The 18,427-nt window shown below is 42.2% G+C and overlaps 1 long non-coding RNA gene across 1 annotated transcript; it reads left to right on the top strand.

Moving 5' to 3' along the window:
• The first annotated feature begins 1,340 nt into the window (after positions 1-1,340).
• Positions 1,341-17,409, top strand: LOC120973866 (uncharacterized). Its single transcript, XR_012200163.1, has 3 exons — positions 1,341-1,425; positions 3,111-3,206; positions 16,751-17,409. It is a non-coding gene; the product is annotated as an uncharacterized lncRNA (long non-coding RNA).
• Positions 17,410-18,427: the final 1,018 nt, after the last annotated feature.

The following is an 18,427-nucleotide window of genomic DNA, read 5'->3' as shown; positions in this document are numbered from 1 at the left end:
AATGGTACTAACTTAAGATACTATGGGCAACGTAACATTTAGTGTATACACGATGCATAGAGTTGCTTTTTCTTGGTACACGTAGCGTAGACACTGTTTAAGCTGCCCCATTTTGCAAACGACGCACTGTCACTAGCACGGCTGGTTTGACCTCGAAACACCAACTAATTAAAGCCATGCATGTGAGCTTGGTGCCGTTACGTGCACTAAATGGATCAAGATTAGTTTTTCTCTCTCGAGAAATCTGCCCAAAGTCAATAGGGTGAGATCCGGAGGACCTGTGAAGTCCCTCGGTCATCCTTAACAAAGCATATTTTTTGACAGCATCGAACCAGCCTTACTAAATCAGGATAGATCATATATATATGCATGGCACATGCATACGCCCTTGTCACGATGACGTGTGGCAAGATCAAACTATGACATTGTTGTTCACTTACATGCATTTCAACTCTAAATTAAACTATTTGCCAATTGTTCAGTGTTCATGTTTAGAGAGAAGAACTTTCTTCAAGAGTAAAGTTTACCATATAAAAGGTTCAACATGGATTCTCAAAAAAAATGTCATCGTGAAGTAGTAGTAGTACTACTAGCAGAGATTAAAATCCACGGCTCGTCAGATAACATTACCGATAATTAATTAATTGGTTTGTACAAGTAGTTGTTAGTCAAAGGTGAAGTACTACTACTAGCAGTGATTAAAATCCACGGCTCGAATGCACGTCAATCGATTCACACATAGGACAATTACAAGCACAACTAAAGAGGTGATCATAAGTAACGTGTGCAAGTAGCCCTCCAATGAATTAGCATGTACTCCCTCTATAAAGAAATGTAAGAGCAGTGTTTAGTGGTCTAAACGCTCTTGTATTTCTTTACCCAGAGAGGAAGTACTAGTCTTCAAATACAAAGTACTACTACTAGTACTTCCTCTGTCCTATTGGTACCCTTTACATTCTATGCCAAATTTTGATAAAAAAATTAACTAACAAAATATTAATGAATCCACCAAACATTATATCGTTGAATTCATATTTGAACATAGTTTTCAATGATATTATTTTTACAGCATATGCATTAACATTTTGTTAGTTAAACCTATGGTCAAAATTTGACACAAAATACAATGGGACCAATAAACCAAAACCGAGGTAGTAGTCTTCAAATGCGAAGTACCACTACTAGTAGAGATTAGTAAAATCGAAGACCCCAAATGCACCGTGCACGTCGATCGATCAACTCACACATGGGATATGGACTGATGGTACTCAAGCTAAAATAAAGAAGATGAGCTGGACAGCAGAGAATTGGTTCACTGCTGCGAACATATACATATACTCCTCTGAATTCAGATCTAGCAGATCAAGTCTCACATCGCCCAACTGTCCTCTCTCACAAGCACTTGCATCCGTCCGTCTCTTACAGGTTAGCGTTTCTTCTTCTTGCTTCTATGATATTGTTCAGGTATCCATTTACCCCTTCTAAACATCTTTGAGTAGTTGAGATCGATGTAGCTAGAGTTCAACCTTGATTTTCCTCCGAATTTGTACTCCTATTTCAATGTTGCTTCCCGTCCCAGCTTTGCTTAGCTCTGCACCAAGAGTTCATCCAGCTATATTATTTGTATGCTTACTTCTTTTACACAACGCAAAAGATTTGTATATTCATCCAACATGGACACTAGAGGAAAAGTTTCTCATCCAACAGAAAGATGAACATCTCACACAATGGAAAAGATTATCCTAATATGTCACTTATTACCCTTGAAATTATCATATGGGACAGGTAATTTCTTTTAGATTTTTTAAGGTACACCTGGTAGTACTAACTAAGGAGTGTTATGCTTTTTTTCCCTCGCAAAAAAAAAACTATGCAGTGTTAGGACTACTAGTTAAATCTAACCCTTTGTTCGAAAGGGTACTTAATTCAGACTTTTTGGATCGCTAATGCAAGTGTACCTTTTCTTTCTTTCTCTCTGGATCTAAATCCTCCCGATGTCCCGCTCGAGCACTAGCTGGGCTCCCTGATCTACTACTGGCTACACAACACACATACATGTACACTTAATTTTAACCTTGGTAGCTGGCAAGGCCACCGAATGTCCCGCTGATCTTCCCAGATGTTGTCGAGCAAGCTGTTGCATCGTTAGCAATTACTAATCAACGTTCACCGCATTGCTTTTCTTCCATGTTCTGCATTTCTAATTCATAGTTGAGTCCTCCTGATGAATCATGTGATTCATGTCCGAAATCTCCGGCTGGTTCGCACAATGGATATTCATCACATCCCGTAAATACTGGAGAATAAGATGCGAACATATCATGTATCTTGTAATTAGTAGGTAACTAAACAACACCCTCATTTAGTACAACGTAAATTACAAGCCTAGATTTCCAATTTACCCTTGAAATCAAGGCACTCTGGAACTTTTGCGCGTGGTACTCCGGGGTACCTATATCGGAGTACCAAACAATTATGTCCATCTGATTTACGTAAATGGAGGGCTCATATTTATTTCTGGGTATAATATGTACGATAGATCATAGAGAGAAGTATGACATTGATCTATGGGATTAGTTAAATGTTTCGGTGGTCCAAATGGTTTAAAAAATCACGAAAACATTATTGAAACGACATCAAAGATGTTCCAACAAAGTGGTCTAAATATATAACTTTTTTGTGAACCTTGAAGGAAAAAACAGTCACCCTCAGACATATCCTCTTCTCTTAAAATACAAGGTGTTCTGTTGTTGTTGGGGCAACCCGTTAACCAAAACATTATACTTTATATGATACAATATTATAGCCATAAGCAATTACTTTTGAATAAAAAACATAAGAACATTAATTTTTTCACATAAAGTATGTACTAAAAGACCAATAAGGTCAAAGGCATATTGGCATGAAACAAAATACATCAATTTGTATTCATGGGTGTATGTAGCTAGTGAGTTGAACTGCTTGTTCTGTTTGCATGTAAAAAACTGCTTGTTTTTTTATCCTAGGTGTTATTTGAAATAAAATTTATTTTTATTCACTCCAGGTTAGCATAGTTATGAAAACAAATCTTCGATAATTAAAGCGTCTTCTTGTATATATTTTTTATGCAGGGTTTGATTGCCTCATTGGACATCAATCTCACTAGATGTTCTAGCTAGTTTGAGTTTCCAGGACACCTACAAGATTCCAGGTCAAGTCTCCAGTAGGTATGCCTTTAATTATGGTTGAATACTCATAAATTTAGTTATGTTCAATATTTTTTGGTAAATTAATCACATCTGAAAATTGTTGAGACGTCCAGTATTCTTTTTTTTGTACTCGCTATGTTTTCTCTCCCAGAGGACTTACAGATGTAGACTGGGATATAGTCTTTTTCACGTTGTGGTATTCTTTTTTCTTGAATGAATGGTGATTAGGATAGTCTTTCTTGAACGTTGTTATACAAATGTTGCTACATAATTATCAAGAAAAATCTTACACTTGGGTACATATAAGACTGCAACACGTGTAAGACTGTAATTAATTTCTTGATAGATTGGTATAATTTATAAAGATATAATCCAATCCAAATAGGAGTAGGACTATTTCCCGGCATGTGGGAGATCGAACCCGGGTAAAATCATGTCTAGCCCTTGTGATCAGAGCGTACCCAACGGCCAAGCATATCCCGCGCAAGTATCGTACAATTGCGAGAGACCGGTCTTTTTATCCTCGACATAAATCACTCAAGAGGTGATTCTTTAGAGAGAGAGAGAGAGAGAGAGAGAGAGAGAGAGAGAGAGAGAGAGATGATTAAATGTACCATGGTGACGACATGGTCCGGAGGAGTTCTCTGTACAAACTAGCTGTAGTTACACCCACATGTGTTTTATACGGTCGAGGCAGTATATATACTACCTAGATCTTGGCGGCAGCTCTCGACAAAGGGTGACACGTGGCAACACCTATGGAGTTGGTGGTGGTAGGTAAGCCGAGAGTTGACACTTGGCAAATAGGAAGGTGTTTGCCAATAGAACTCGGCAAAGATCTGATTGCGCCATTTGGATCGAGTCAATAAGCATGTCGAGTGCTTGACAGACGGTACTCAACAAAGTTATGTTTGCCTGAGGGGTGTATGCCGAATGTGTTTCGTCGAGAACTGTTCTCGGAAAAGGCGTTGCCGAGTTTTTTCCATCCTTCGCCGAGTGTCTCGGGCACTCGCCAAAGTAGGCCATTCTAGTAGTGATAGGAACATGTTGAGGAACCAAGCATAATTTAACCATAAAAAGGATGTGGGATTAGGTGCACTTCTCGTCATTTTTGCTTTCAACCTTTCATTTTTTTTATCCTTCAACCTTCCCATTTCTAGTGGTATAAGCAGTGCGTGTGGGTTGCTCTGATTCAGCGCCTTATGCACAAGTTGGTGCAACAGAAGATAGGCGTCGCCCCGCCACGACCCACTAAATTACTAGCTCAGCCCCTCTTCACTAATTTTCTTCCATCATCATTCGCTCATTGGTTTGATGTTTTAGGGGGCGAAAGGAATTTTGAAAATGTTCATGGATTTTGAAAAATGCTCACTAAATTGAAATTTAGTTCAGGAATTTGGAAATTGTTCATAGATTCAAAGAAATGCTTGTGAATTTGAAAAACGTTCATGAATTCAAAAACATCCTGGATAAGAAAAAGTGTTCATGGATTCCAAAGAAAGGTCGCAACTAGTAAAAAATCACAAAACCAAAATAAAGGTCACAAATTTGAAAAATAACCTTGAATTAACAAGAAAAAGAAAAAGAAAAAGAAGGAACAAAACACAGTCCCGAAAATTAGAGAATCCCGGCCAGAAGAACCTTGGGGAACCAGCAAGAAGGTTCCAAAAATCATTGAGGAAAAAGAACGGGTCGGCTGATCAGAAAACTAACCAAAGGGAGTGGGAGTGTGCGCCTCCTACCGGTAAGACACTATTTGGTCAAAATCACAAATTAAAGGGCACTCGTTGCACAGGACTGTCCAACGTATTCTGTTGCTGATATGTCCAGTGCACCACTTATCGCAACCTGAGAGTTTTTCTCTTATTCTTAGATTCATTTATTTAATGTTTTAACTCTGGAATCATGCATCCAAATCATGAACCGATTTCATCATAGGATTTCTTGCATCGAGATATTCAAAACTAGATCTCATATTAATAGGTTTTGACAAAAAAAAAGGGAAAAACAAAAAAAAAGCTAGAAACAACAAAATCAAAAGCGAAAAAGAAAGAAAAGAAAAAGGGAAAAAAGAAACCGTAAATCTAGAAAAACAAAAAGAACCGGAAGCACAGTTGTGCCTTTTCACATTTTTTGGGAAGTCTAGATGTGCTTTTCCCTTCTCGGGAAGCATAGTTTGTGTTTTTTTTCCCTTTTCATGAAGCACAACCTTTGCTTTTACCTTTTTGAAGGAAGCACACTTGTGCTTTTCCCTTGTTGGGAAGCACGCTTGTGCCTCCCATGGAAGCTCGTGTTATGCTTTTCCCTTTTTTGAAGAAGCACAATTGTGCTTTTTTTTCCTTTTCAGGAAGCACGGTTGTACTTTTAGAGGAAGCACATACTGTGTTTTCCCTTTTCGAGAAGCACAACAGTGATTCTCCATTGTCGGGAAGCATTACTTCTCGTAGAAGCACATGTTATACTTCTCGTGAAAAAGAAATACTTCCCGAAAAAACTAAACAAAAAGTTACTTTTTCCAGTCAAAACCTTGGGAAAACCTAGCAAAAATCGAAAAGCCAAAAATAAGAAAAGCGAACATCTTGTTCCAACTTTCCAAAATTATATGAGAACAAAGATAAAAAAAGGAACAATTGTAAAATGCGAGCATTTTTAAAATTTGTGAACATTTTGTAAAAAATCAAACGTATTTATAAGTTTTGAACTTTTTTCATAAACTCCAGTATGTTTCCGAATTTGTGTATAGTTTTTATAAATACAGTGAATTTGTTCAGAAAAAATGTGTTTTCTTTAAAATCTGCAAACATTCTTAAAAATTTTGAACAATTTTTTAAATTTGATAGTAAAAGAAAAATAAACGCAAACCAAAAAATTAACTTGGAAAGAAAATACAGAAAAATGATCAGGACCTTCTTCAAGGTTCTCATAACAGGATGTTATAGTATATTCGCTATCTAAAATGGACAAACCCATTTACATCGCTAGCTCTCCCTCGTCTGGGCGAAATGACAACATTATGACGCTTAATACGTCAAATAGGGATTGTGGTGTTTGGTGCGTGTGCACACCTTATGAAGTATGTGATACTGATGAGATACTCTAATCCACTAGGCTTAAGCCTTCCAGTTAGTTTCTGTATTCACGAGCATATGGCATCCCATGCGAGAGCTCCTGTTTGACGCTCGTTAGCGTCAAACGGAGGAGCTATCGCGCATGGTTCGCTGAATGATTCGCCCAAACAAGTCGGCCCATTCCCGGGAGAGGAGCGAACGTAACAACAACTGTCACGTAAAAACTACCACTGTCGAACCCTCCACTTAACGCTGGATAACAGTGTTGCCAGCCACTACAACTGGGGACTAGGTATGTCTTAAAGTACATCGCCACGGTTGAAGTACTATGTGCATCGGCAGATCCGTTTTTAAATCTTCGTTAAAAATTTGAATAATGTTTTTTTGAACAAGTTTCAAAACTCAAACAAACTTTTAAAACGTGAAGAATTATTTAAAAATGAATATGATTAAGAAATTTCAAACATTTATTGATTTTTTTATGTATGATAAACAAATTTTAAATACTCCCTCCATCCCAAAATTCTTGTCTTAGATTAGTCTAGATACAGATGTATCTAATACTAAAACATGACTTGATACATCTGTATTTACAAAAATTTAAGACAAGAATTTTGGGATGGAGGGAGTATATATTGAATATTTTATAATACACGTTGAACAATTTGTCACTACACATTTAACAATTTTGTTATATACACTGAAAAATATTTTAGACACACTGAACATTTCTGTGATATACGATGAACAAATTTTAAATATACATTGAACATTTTGAGTAATATACGCTGAACAATTTTTAACTACACACTGATCATTTTTGTGATATATACTAAAAAATTAAATACACATTGAACATTTTCGTGATATCGATGAACAAATTTTTAAATTATGATTTTTTTAAAGTGAATCAAATTTGAAAACTGTGATCAAATTTTGAAATCATGAACACAATTAGGAATTTCAAAAAAATTGAAAACAAAGGATAAAAGTAAAAACGAAAAAGGATAAATAAAAGTAAAGAAAAAAAACAAAAACAAAAACAGAAAAGAAAAAAGGAAAAAAAGGAAAAGAGGTAAAACCAGAAAACCGGTAAAAGAAAGACAACCAGAAAAAAGAACGGTTGAGTGAGCCTTCTAGAAGGTTCCCAAAACCGGCTTGCCTGGCACTGCTCTAACGCTCGAAGTGGGCTGGCCTGTTTCGCGGTACTCGCTCCAGCGCTTCACGGCGTATTTGGTTGCCCGGGTGGCTTTTGGCTGCGTTGCATGGAGCATCCTGGGTGAGCAGGGCCAGTTTGAGGTGATGCAAAGTTCCATCGAGATGGATGTTTGGTGAACTTGCATCATATCGCTGCACGAGGTGCAGATTTGTCCGAGTGCCGCTGAAATTGATGCGGAAGAAGGAGCACGCAGCAGCGCGGGGCAACGGGATCCGGCTCTCGGCAGCTCCGGGCGGTGGGATCCTTGCTCCCGGCGGCACAGGAGGCAGGATCTGGCGTGCGGCGGCGGCGCTTGGTTGAGGACGGCGGCGACCCTTGTTGAGAAGCGGCGTTTGCGAGTCCTGATGGTGGCGGCGTTCTTCCTCGACGGTTGGACTTCGACGAAGCTGTAGTGGCGTCCATGGCCAGCGGTTGAGCGCAGAAGGGAGTTCGGCGTGGCGTGGAATCAGAGGAGAGTCAGCGGGTTGTGGAGGCGCTCGCCGTCGTGGAGGCGCGTGGAGGCCGGCGGCCGGCGGTGGGGTGAGATTGAGCCGCGGGGAGGCCCGGTCGACGGGCTCTTTGGGAGGCAGGGAGGAGTGGCGGCGGCGCTTGGGAGGAAACGGAAGGGAGACGAGCGAGCAAGCGAGCCTGCATCTGAGATACGCTCGAATCCTGCGTATCCCTCAGCCTGGCAGAGAAGCCCCTTTTTGCACCCATCGGGCCAGGCTGAAGGGCCCATGCAGCTTACCAAACGACCCAAAATTTGCATGGTGGGCGCGAGCCACATGCAACGCAGGGATCCAAACACGCCCTCAGCGCAAGCGCAACACCTGGACGGTGGATCCTATATGACGTTCGTTAGCGTCCAAACGTTGTGCCTTTGCTAAGGCTAGCGTCTGGTTGGGCCGGCCCACGTTCGGGATTCGCCTGTTTATTCCTGCCCTGCTGCTTTCACTCGCTGTTTCATGATTTTATTTTGTTTTTCTTCCATGCTGTTTTCCTTCCGGTTTTTCAGTGTTTTGTCCGGTTTTCAGTGGTTTTGTTATGGGTTTTTTGTTCCTTTCTTACCTTTTGTTTTTATATTTTCATTTATTTCATTTTTCCTTTTTCTTCTCATTTTTTGGTGTTATATAAAAAGTTCACCGTGTATTACAAAAATGTTCATCATATATTAAGGAAATGTTCAACGTATACTACAAAAAAGTTCACCTTGCCTTTACAAAAATGTCCGTCCTGTATTGCAAAAATATTAATCACGTATTTAACAAAATGCTCACCATATACTAGGAAAATGTTCAACGTATTTATAACAATGTTCATTGTGTACTTACAAAATGTTCAGTGTATATCACAAAAATGTTCAATGTGTATTTAAGAATTGTTCAACATATATCACAAAAATGTTTAGTGGTCTAAAGTTTTTGAGATTTTTTCTTCCGCCGCTTTTAGTTCTTATACACTAGCGCGGCGTTTATAGGTCAAACAGTGACCAGCTCAAGTGTTATTGTACACTTGCCGTTGGGTGTGGAGTTCGATTCCTTGATGCCCCATCACTTTTTGGGGATTAATAGCAGCTCGTTTTGACGCCACTGAATTGGCCGGCCCATTCTGATCGCGCGCCCTGCGCGGAAGCTCGTGTGGTTGACGCTCGCGCGTGTCAAATAGGGATCCCCATCCTATGCATGCCTATTTCGGCCTGGCAAGATAGAAGAAGGCCTAACTAGCCCAATTAAGCACCCCCTCGTTATATTATTCGACATGGATCGTCATTCCTGTTAGTTTCAGCGATGTTGTCAACTTCAGGAAGTCGCCGGAGTTCAGCTCCACGGCTGAGGGGAAGATTAATGAGCTGCTCGGCTCATTAAGCTCGTTGAGCTTTACGAACGAAAAAATCCGATTGGAATATTCCTTTAGAGCTTGTTAAGCTCATGAGCGTTTGTGAGTAGTCATTATCCTCTTTTGGTTTAGCCACCATGTGTTTTTATGAAGGAAGAAAATAACCCCGTCAGGAGGTACTAGTTATTGTCTCCTGTAGGCTAGGTCGGATCTATTGATGGAATTGGTTGGTTGAGGTACCAAGAAATGTTGGCACTTAACATTAAAAAAGAATGTGATGTGTTGTAATAAATTAGATTAGCAATCTGCTCATGAAATTTGTCAGCTAGCTTGTTAAGCTCGTTAATTTAACAAGCTGAAACCAGTGATTGAATCTATTCATTAAGATTTGAGCTACAAATTTAGTGAGTTGAATAACCGAGCGTTCATTAAGCTCATGAGCTACATTTGAATTATCAAAGTGAGAAAATGCTGAAATTGAAACAAAAAGCTAAAGTGAATTTAAAGGTGTTCTATATACTAATATATGATGTGCTCTCAACATAACACGGCCAAGAAGAGTCTTAAGAACAAGGACACAATACAAGTTAGAATGAATATTGTAGAAATAGATCGGATTCTACTCATATGTAAAAGATAATATATACTGATCATAGTCATGTTCGGTGGCTCGTATCGCCTTCACACAATTCTACACCAAGAGCGAGATATATTACCACATTCCATACTTATTGCTATAAACTTTAACATAAAAATGGTAGCCTTGACAGGGCAATAGAGTGGCTAATTCACTTCAGATCTAATGTTCAACCCCTTCTTATGTTCACTTCCCTATTATCCGGTTCTACCAGTGTAGCTACCGCCTAAGGGCAACTCAAGCGGGGTCCATAAATCGCCCCTAAATGTCTGCATCGGACAGTCCGGACACTTTTGGCTATCCAATGGGAGTCCCAAAATTTCTGTGGACTGGTCTGGAAGTCTAAAATCCCATAAATTGAAAACAAACGTGGGGTTCGAATAGGTGTGTCCGAACAGTCCTCCTGACCCACTATTAGTTGGACCACGTCCCTTCACAGCCCATGTGCAATTCCTGGCCCACTTTGTCTCTTTTTTCACGCAGTCTGCCTAGCCCACTGCGAGCGATCTAAATTTCATGCTTGGGGTTAGATGACATTCACCCCTATCCATCTCCCCGAACCTTTGGTGATGTCCGCTTCGATGGACTGCGTTGGAGACTTGGAGTTGCCCTAAGCATCAAAGTTTATAGCAAATAGGACATAGCGGTCAAAGGCGAAACCTGTGATTGAGCTGGGCCACGTGACTTTCCTAAAGTCGTTATGCTAGGTTGTATTGTGGATGCCATAGGAGTGTCCCACGACCCAACTTTCTTCCGGTGTTCCATTTGGATGCCCTGATTAATGTCCTTCTTCCAGATTTTTCTTTTCTTTGCAGTTGCTTTTTCTATGAAAAAACAAAGAGGCAAATAGAGTAGCGCTGCGTTTGCAGATCTCTCTGGCAGGCTCAGGCCTTCCATTCCGCCCATCTCCGGCTGCGTCAGGCAGGCCATCTCCTCACATGCCCGGAGCGGCCCTCATGTCCCTCCCATTTATTCTGGACGCCGAAACCCATCACCTCTGCCCTCTTCTTCTTCCCCTTCTGTGGATGCCCTTCTTCCCCTTCAGATCCCCTCCCCTTCTTCAGCTATAAATTCAAGGGAGACAGTATGAGGTGCCATTGGAAGAGGGATCAAGCTGCCATGTACGCCATGTCCTTCTTCAGCTATAAATTGGGTATTGAAACTTCACTAAGATTCCATATGTCAATTCATTGGGCATCGAAACAACCAAATTTGTATTCTAACTGATTTGGAACTCAAACAAATTCAACATGAAGGCCTCCAATACAGACATCCAAACATATTGTAGTGGTGCTTGAACTTGTCACGAATGTGCACTTTAGTGTATGAGCTTGAAAAATACGCCAAACCGGTTCTAAAATTTGATACGCACGTGCAAATACGATGCTAATCCCATCTGTAGACATAAAGTACGCCAAAGTGGATCGTATATGACTGACGTGGCATGGCCCACTTGTAACGATGAAACATGATTTACTTGAATAATATATAAGTGTCTATGACTAGTGGGCCCTGCCTGTCAGTACAGAACGAAAATTATTAGCTTGTAAAATGGAAAGCGGCAGGAATCGAACAAGCAACAGACGTGTGCTGGCAGGTTGCGCTGGCCACTCCGTCGACGCGACAGAACTTGTGGTAATTAAATTGGTCGTGGCTGCAGCCAGTGACCCATTTTACACACGTTATTTTGTTAAACATGCAAAAACTATTTAATAATAGTCATAATATAAATGTTAGATTCGAATATTCATGTGTTATTAATAATTACCTCGTGGTACACAAATATTTGTATGTGTGGGTTATTTATTTGTGGTACATAAATAATAACCTCATGGTACACAAATATTTCTTTGCACACAAAATAAATGTATATTTATGAATATTCACTGGTGTATAATTCCAGTCGTGGCTTATATTCATAATATTTCTATGATGTAAATATAATACACAAGTGAATATTCCTATAAATATTTCAAATTTTGAATTACCAATAGATTCTTCTTTACGCAAATATTTTCTTAAACAACATACTCATGAATTATAGAAGTATGCGTATAATTACTTAAATGTTTGAATAATTAAAAAAATATTTAAAAACTGTGACTAGAACTGTATTTTTTTAGTATTATACAAATATTTTTATAAATCATATGAAGGTTTTTAAATCATATGAAGATTTTTATGTACAACATTTATAACACATGAATAGTTGAACTTTATTTGTATTATTGTGATAATAATTTGCAGATTTTTTTTACATTTTTGTATCTAAAACTAACATGTACTAAATGGCCCACACTGACTGCAGCCCTGTTTAAACACCACATGTGTTTAAATATACAGTTTATTAAGACTCTGGAGCTGTTAGAGCAACTCTAGCAGACTCCGCATAATGCGCGAACCCGCATAATTCTAGCGAGTATACGGGCTCGGCCTAATTTTCTGGCCAGAACAGAGCCCGCATACCCATCTGGCCCGCAATTTTTTTGCCGCATCCCGCAAACATTACCCTCGAAGCAGTATAACTGCGGGTTTGCGGGGCAGATGCGGGTCTAAACCCTACCCCCCGCAGCCGTGTTTCCCCCCATTACCCACCCCATTCCACACCGCGCCGCTCGATTTCTCGCTGCCGGCCACCGCGCGCAAGCCTGCGAAAGCCATGGACGGCTCTGGGGATGAGGCGGAGTGCCGCCGCCGCGCCAGATCTGACGCCGCACGCAAGAGGGGGGGCGCGTTGGTGGCTCAACAGCGGTACCGGCCGCCACCGGCGTTCGACCGCCGCGAGCTTGAGGACTTTGATCGTGAGCTCGCCCGCCGCCGCCACGCCTCCTCCGGCAACTGGTCCGCAGGGAGCTCATCGGGCGCATCGAGCTCGCGGCTCATTCCAGTGAAGAGCGAGCCGGATGAGGAGATCTCGCCTCGCGCCGTGCCCGATGCGCCGCCGCGCCGAGGCGTCATCGGGCCCGAGGACTACCTCCCCCCGGGGCAGGAGGAGCTCCTCGAGCGCGTCGTCCTCGAGCGGTCGGCGAGGGAGCAGGAGGAGATGGAAGAGCGCGTCCGGCGCGAGCTCGAGTACGAGCGGCTCTTCCTCCAGACGGGTGTCGCCGCGTCGCAGGCGCACGCGTCCAAGGAGGCTGACCTGCGAGTGATTAAGGCGGAGCAGGTGAAGCTCTACATCGACCTCAACTCCTCCGATTCCGACTGAGCACCGCCGTTGGGCAGCTACCGCACGAGCTCCGGTGAGCCCAGTTTTGTGTAGTGGTACGGTAGCGTAGGCCCGTTGTAGCTCCGGAGAACTTATATGTATTATATTCATGCTGTGTACGAACTTTTGTGAAGAAGAACTAACTATGCGAAGAAGAACTATCTATGCGAGCGAGCTCCGGCGAGCCTTTGCTTAAATTTCTCGCGCGAAACAAGTTTTTTTTTAATTCTTACGGGTTTGGATACAGTTTCTGCTCTGTCGCCGCAATTTTGAGCCTGCATAAGCACCGTCGTGCAAACTGCAAACACAGTTTACAGTTCGGCAAAATGCGGAGTCTGCTAGAGATGATATATTAATGATCAAAGTTGTGCATAAAAGACCATGCAACTTCCATCTTATATTTTGAGGAGGAGGGAGTATTAATTCTTGAAATATAGATTTGGCCCATTACGCCTTCTCGCGTATGTATTTTCACAAAGATCGTTGAGATGTACTAGTCCTACGTACCCCAATTACAATTTCTCACATAAGCATTTAAAAAATCATTTGTGATGTCCTACTCCTACATACCATAGATGGTTTTGTCAAATAAACTATTTAGATATATATGGGTTATATGGAAGATTATTTCTTTTCAACAACCCTTGTTCTTTTGTTTGCGCTATAGCCATTGGTGGAACTTGTATGTTGCAATGGTGGGTAAGATAGTGGTCAGGTTATGCTCAGTAGGCTTTGTACGAAACCAATAATGGAAATCGTCTCGACGGACAAATTTGAGTAGGATTGAGCCCGAAAGACTGATTCAAAGAAGAAGCACTGTCATCGGTCTAGGCGTCGCCCCTATAAGGACCAAAAAACCTTCCTAAATACTCAATCGTGCAGCTGCGCTAATTCGTTCAGCCGGGCGCACGCTCACAGACCGCTTGATGAGAGAGATTGATCCCAGTTTTAGAAAGTTGCACACCCACTCATTCTATATATGGAAAGATTCTACAATAAAGTATGTTGATTTTTCTCCACATCGTCTGGCCAACCATGAGAAGCCAATGATGACGTACATGCATTAATTTTGGTATAAGAAAATTCAAAAACCTATAACTTTCAAACCGCTTATCGAAATTATGATCTGTCTTCACCGTTGGCTTCCTCGTGACGAGCTCTTCAAAACTAGATCCCATATGAATATGTTCTGATGATTTTTTTCAAAAGCAACTTCGATGCTAAATGAGGCAACTTTAGTGCTAAGTAGGAGCAACTCTAGATGAACTGAACCGTGTCTATTAGTGAATTCGCCTAATAGCCTCCTAACTAGGTGTGTGCAGTAGTGTAATAGGTGGTTACCAAGGTTGCTAAGTTGCATACATTGGAAACTAAGTTGTAGATAGTTTAGTTGTCTGCCATACTGTGAAAGTTTCTTACCGTACAATGGAATGTTGTCTAACATGGCTTCTAAGTTGTCTGCCTCAGAAGCCAAGTTACCTACAACACTATGAAGTTGCCTACGGGTGATCCCCAATTGCCAAAATACTATGAAAGTTGTCCATCAAGGCACCTAAGTTTCCTACACTGCCAAAAAGTTTTTGTTGCAGCTAAGTTGTCTACCATGATTCTAAATTTGAAAACTATGTGGGGATGGACGGTATAAGAGCCCTGTTCTTCCTTTTCTGGGGAGTCTTACAGCCAACGCTACTGAGCACGCGAGTGTAGGCTATCCAGATCGCGAGTGTTGACTAGTTTCATAAGTGGGTGCGGATGAGAAGTTGCATAGGGGGTGATAACAAGCTTCATAGGGGTCTAGATCAGACAGTTGCCCACAAAACTGCACAAGTTGTTCATAATTTTCACACGAGTTGTCATCAAAAATCATTGAAATCTCCAGATATAATGATGAAAAACACACATGAGTTGCTTGTTGAATGCACTGTAGTTACCCCAAAAGTTGCTAACTTTTTTGTGTGATACTCGAGTGCATAACAATCTCATAGTTCCTTGTTTTGTCTCCAATAGCCCCATCAATGGGCAACTTTTTAGTATATTGTAGGCAAATGAAATAGTAATGGCAGTCAACTGAACATCACTAATAGGCAACTTCATAGTGTTTTGTACGCAACATAGAAAAGCAATAATAAGCAACTTCATAATATTTGTAGGCAACTAGGCATCAATGCTAGGCAACTGACCATCCATTGTAGGCAACTGATTAACCATGGTAGGCAAGTGTGATAATGTTAGCAAAATTCATTGATACACATATTGCAATGAAATTGCTTATATGTTGTAGCACTAAAGGTGTCTCATCCTTATTGTGGTTTTCTCATTTTTTTCCATAAACCAACCTAATACGTAGTCCTACTAGGGAAAAATGAAGTTGCTTTCCTATTGCACTAAAGTTGCCTCTATTGCACCCAAAGTTGCCTCGATAAAAAGTTTGGAGTGGCATAGAGTTAGGATACTTGCTAGTTATGGTAGACAACTTAAAGATGAAGCTAGTCAATTTGGTAGTTGCAATAACCAATTTAGAAGGATTTTTTGTTGATAGGTAGTCATACTAGTAAAAAAAAGTTGCTTTCTTATAGCACTATAGTTGCCTCAATACAACCCAAAGTTGCCCATGAAAAAAGTTTGTCAAAATGTACCCATATGGGATCTAGTTTCGAAGTACTCGTCATGAGAAACTCAATGATAAAAACGGATGTGAATTCCGATGCACGAATCAAAAGTTATAGCTTTTTAAAAAAAATTGAAACCCAAATAAATGCACGCGGGACAAGATTGTAAGTGATTTCCTGAGTAGCGTGAATACGTCAAGTGTTTTCTTTTGGGATGTTAGTTGGTTTCGGAATGACGTGGATGTGGGGATGTGGTGTGAGAAACTGATTTGCTTTTTTTGGAAAGTGACAACCCGCCTTCCTTTTGGGGAGAGCGCTCGATCCCGCGAGCGGGCGCTCGGGCGCCAGGTAGCCACGTCCAAAAACTTTTATTGGAATCTTTTTGTGAGAATATGAATTCCAAAATATTACACGGATGAGACTTCTAGCACTGGATCAGTCTCTTAGACGGATGAGACTGATCACAACTAATCAGTGATCAATTCTAGCACAATAAATTTATGAGTTAATTTACACCATGAAGAAGCACATGAATTTGCAACGGTAAACCTATCTCCTAAAAGCAGTTCAGTAAACAAGGAACATGGCGACAGATAACGTCACCTCGGGGAGGAGTCTTTTTCTGTCTTTCCTTCTTTCCACCAAGCTCCTTTATTGGAGTTTACTTATAGTCTTATAGATTTTGTTTTTTTAGAATTACTAATATATTATTCTTCATTAAAATTTGCATGTTTACAAAACATTTAACAGTTGAGGCTGGTTGTAATGGGGAGTCATATACTCATATCATGCATATGATATTGGTGTCTGATACTACTTCCGCAATGCATAGTATCATATTTATGTACTTCATGTTTCTTGCCAAAATTACTTAGCGATTTTCCATGCACTTCCTTCATCTTTGGTTCGCACTGATCTACTGCTATTACCGTGCTACTACTTGCTTGTACTTGGTCGCAGCTGCTTGTATGATGGATTACGTAACCTGTTGGGTGTTGATATTTTTCAGAAGCGAATGGCGGAGGCGGTACTCATTGCTGTGTCAAAGATTGGGACAGTTGTTTTGGATGAAGCTATCACTGCTGTCGTACAGAAGCTGTCGAGGAAGGTTGATGCTCTAAAGGAATTGCCGGCAAAGGTCAAAATAATCGACATAGAACTGACGACGATGAAGGATATTATTCAAGATTTCGGTACAACACAACTCAGCAACAATGTCATCAAGGGTTGGATTGGACATGTAAGGAAGCTGGCCTACCGTGTCGAGGATGTAATTGATAAGTACTCGTATGAGGCTCTTAAGCTCAAGGATGAAGGCTTCCTGCACCGGTACATCTTCAGAGGTTCACGCCATATAAAGGTCTCTAGTAAGATTGCCGATGAGGTTGAAGAGATAGAGAAGGAGATGCTGCGCATCAAAGGACTGTCTAAATTATGGAGGGACACTGTTTTTTAGAAAAGGAGGATGACCCCGTCCTCTGTATCTGGGCGATGCATACGGCCACTTTATTAATTATTCTCACAAGACCTTACAAAGTCATACAACAGTAAGACTAAAGCTGCCGTCTAAGCAACAAACTGTCGCTACACCTATCCAGTTGATGAAGGGGCGCAGATAGCCTGGGCCTAATACCAAACACACATCACAGCCAAGCCTAACATCTAAGACCTGAGACCCCAACCTAGCCACTTGCCGGGTCTGGGCACACATTGGTCCAGCATGCTCTCAGAGGCCGCCGCCGCCAACTGCTACCGTTCCATCTTCAGAACTGTAATGATGCATCAATCTTGCTCGGTCCAGCTATCGTCGACGCTACCACGGCGCCCAACGGCACCTCCTCCCTACGCGCAAACAACTGTACACGTCGCGGCCGCCACTGATACACCTCAGCACCATGCTGCCACGTACCACCAGCCGGCACAGCTTGAAGCCCTTGGAGGATCTCTCGTGCGTAGCACCTGCCGACCAGGCATGACCAAGCGTAGCACCTGTCGGTCAGGCATGACTTGACATCTCCACCGAAGCTCCGTGCAAGACGAAACCGCTCCACCTCCTGCCTCTGACTTCCAGCGCTGCTCCACAAAACGACGCTCCCAAGAGACAAACGACACCGCAGTGCCGCCATGGTCCGGTCTGGAACACCAGATCCTAGGGTTTCCCCCGGAGCAATACGAGTCGGTCGACGGTAGTCACATGACGATGCCTTCATCAAGGTAACGACGTGGAACGCCGCCATCGCCCGCCGTCGGCTCGGTTTTCACCGGCAACTACGTCTCCCCGACTCGCAGCTGGTGCCAGATGACGGATCCCGGGATTCGAGCACCCAGCCTCAGGCCGACCACCTCTGACGGAAGAGATGACCACCACCGCCGGCTGCACCGGTCAGAACAGATCTGATCAGAGGTGCCGCCGACGAGACCACCAGGCCCTCCATGCCGCCGTCGCCGATCTGAAGGCAGCATGCACGCCACCGCAGCCAAGCCGGCCGCCGACCGCAGCCGCCGCCGCCGCCGCCTGAAGGGCCATCCGTAGCGCCGAAGCCGCCAGCCCCCTCCTCCCCTCGTTCCCCTTCTCCTCCCCCCACCCCTCCTCCACGCCCCCGTACCCCCGCGCCGCCTCCCCGAGCGAGGCTGCCGGGGGCCTTCCTCCGCGCGCCTCCAGCCCCTTCCCGCGCCCATCCCTCCT

The sequence above is a fragment of the Aegilops tauschii genome, chromosome 1 (genome assembly GCF_002575655.3).
Source record: "Aegilops tauschii subsp. strangulata cultivar AL8/78 chromosome 1, Aet v6.0, whole genome shotgun sequence".
Taxonomy (NCBI): domain Eukaryota; kingdom Viridiplantae; phylum Streptophyta; class Magnoliopsida; order Poales; family Poaceae; genus Aegilops; species Aegilops tauschii.
Note: the sequence above shows the minus strand (reverse complement) of the source record. Positions and strands in the feature narration are given on the sequence as shown.